Source organism: Cydia splendana, unplaced genomic scaffold (genome assembly GCF_910591565.1).
Source record: "Cydia splendana unplaced genomic scaffold, ilCydSple1.2 scaffold_57_ctg1, whole genome shotgun sequence".
Classification (NCBI taxonomy): Eukaryota; Metazoa; Arthropoda; class Insecta; order Lepidoptera; family Tortricidae; genus Cydia; species Cydia splendana.
In genome coordinates, this window is record NW_026946894.1 from 785778 (window position 1) to 788327 (window position 2550).

The 2550-nt window shown below is 38.8% G+C and overlaps 1 pseudogene; it reads left to right on the forward strand.

The window, feature by feature from the left end:
• Nucleotides 1-207: 207 nt before the first annotated feature.
• LOC134805746 (uncharacterized) lies at nucleotides 208-1462 on the forward strand (annotated as a pseudogene).
• Nucleotides 1463-2550: the final 1088 nt, after the last annotated feature.

The window sequence follows — 2550 nt, forward strand, 5'->3', positions numbered from 1 at the left end:
TAATTACGTATTAAATACGATATACGAATAACGAATAATTATAATATTTGGACTGCCGTCGTTGGCGGTCGTGTCCACTGCGCATTTATTTATTCATAACAATAAAATTGTAACTGTGTCAAATCAGTGTCAGCACTTTTCTTATAAACTGTGAATATACGTGGAGTTATACAGACTGTGTGATGGATACAATTTGACAACGCTGCGATGACTGGTAGAGACGCCTTTAATAGAAGTTCACGGACTCTGCGAAGCCCTCCTCCAGAAAGAAGACCGGCTATGGAAACTGCCCAAGCTACCGGGTTACCGGGCTACCGGGGTTGTAGCCGTAGCACCAGCCGAAATACAGAAATGGGTATCCGAAATTGAAAGGCGCCTTAATGAAATTTGCACCATTTCAAATGAGGGCAAGTTAAATTCAGACCAAAAAATTAGAATAAACACGCTTAATAAGAGCGTATTGGGCGGAATCTCTCAAATGGCTGTTCAGTATCAAGCGGTCAAACAGAATTTTTTATTTTGCCAAGCCCAAGTGAATACCCTGTCCCAGCAACAAAACATTAGCACCCAACTTCATGAACTCAAGCAGCGCCTGGAAGCTAAAACAACAACCGAAGCAAAACAATCCTTCGCCGACATGGTCAGGACCGGGAAAAATTCGGCTGTGGTGCCTACCAATACTAGCAGCATCGCAATTTACCCTGCAGATAAAGAAAAGACTAGTGAGGATACCAAACACCTTATCCAAAACTTAATCAAGCCAGAGGCCCTAAAACTTCACGTTCGCGGTATGAGGAAGACGAAGAATGGTGGCATCATAATCAGCACTGATAGAAAGGATGACCTCGAAAAGCTTAAAGCATCTCAGCAGCTTCAGCAATCGGGACTTAAAGTAGAAGACACGACCAAAAGGAGACCGAAGATAATCATACTAGGAGTCCCGACAAATATGTCCGAAAAAGATGTATTCGATTGTATTTTCGAACAAAACGTTGTGGACCTTCAACAGAGTCTCTCCAGGGACATATTTATGAGCTCAGTGAAATTTAGTCATAAATCAGGAAAAAAGGACTTATCCACCTGCAACTACATTCTAGAATGCACAGCCGAAATACGACGAATGCTCATACAACAACAACGCGTTTTATTAATTGGACATCTTGCCCAGTACGAGACTTTACTCTCTTGACCAGATGTTATTTTTGTCATTTATATGGCCATTCGGCTAAATATTGCAGAGATACAGCACCTACGTGTGGACATTGTGGGTCATCAGGCCACAGTATTAAGGAGTGCACAAAACAAGGCGACCCTCCCAAATGCGCTACATGTCAACGCTTTAAGAAGCCGTCCAATCATAAAACCGGAGACGAGCAGTGTCCAGCGATGAAATTTGCGCAAATTAGATATTTAAATTCCATAGACTATGAAGGCGACTAGAGCGCCGCGATTAAACGCCATTTGCTGCACATATCAACAAAGATAGATAACGCAACCAACGTCTTACTTGATGAGCTACATTGAATTTAAAATTAGGATAGATATATTTGTACAAATTGTATAGTTATGTCACGACTTACATTTTTAAAAGTAGAACATAGTCACTTAATTTATTGTTATTATAAATAATCTTTTTGTTAACTTAAGCATTTCCCCACTTACTCATTGACCCACAAAAATTGCATACCTAAGATACAAGTACATTTTTACTTAGTTTAGGTATGTTTATTAAATTATATTTAGCAACAGAAAATAAAATTGTAGTTGGTATTTTAGTTTTAACTTTATTAAAGTGTATTAGAAAATAATAATATGTATGAATGTCCTATTTCTTAAGTATATATTGCATAATTACCATTGTAAAAATCAAAGTAGCATAAGTTTTATTGAATAAATATTAAATATTAAGAAAGACCAACACACATGAACAATCCTCAAGGACGACCGAACTTCCTGGTCAGCCCAGAGGACAACGACAACTAGAGAAACTCGCTCAAGAGTTCTAAACAGAAGTAAAACATCTCAAAATAATCCCAACGAAATGGGAACTGCTCACCAGATTAATAAAGTATGATGCACGCGTCCAAAGGAAGTCCAACCCAAGCACGACGGCTGATGCTTTCCGCCTTGCAGTTGCCGTTGCTGCAGCAGATGGCAGGATGCACGATTTGGTTTATCGTAGCTGACTGATACTGAAACCATCATTTGCACGGTATCAGGTTTATCATGTATGCAGGTTCAACTTCAGGGTTTGTGAATGTGCCCGGACAGAGTAGCGGACACAAAAGACATGTTGCGATAGAATACGGGACTTTTTTTTAAAATCTCAGAATAAAATTTAAACTTCAATGAGTGCGTTTTATTTCATTCTATGAACAAACAAACACGTGTTCCAAAAATAAGTAACACGGTAAAATGGGCCAATACGAAAAGTGACAGCTTATTAGTTACGTTCGACTGTTATGCTTCGCCATTACACTCAAAATAAAATTCACTAATAAACAATTAGAACGAAACCTGTCCTTTTATTTCCAAATCTCCAGCACAGAA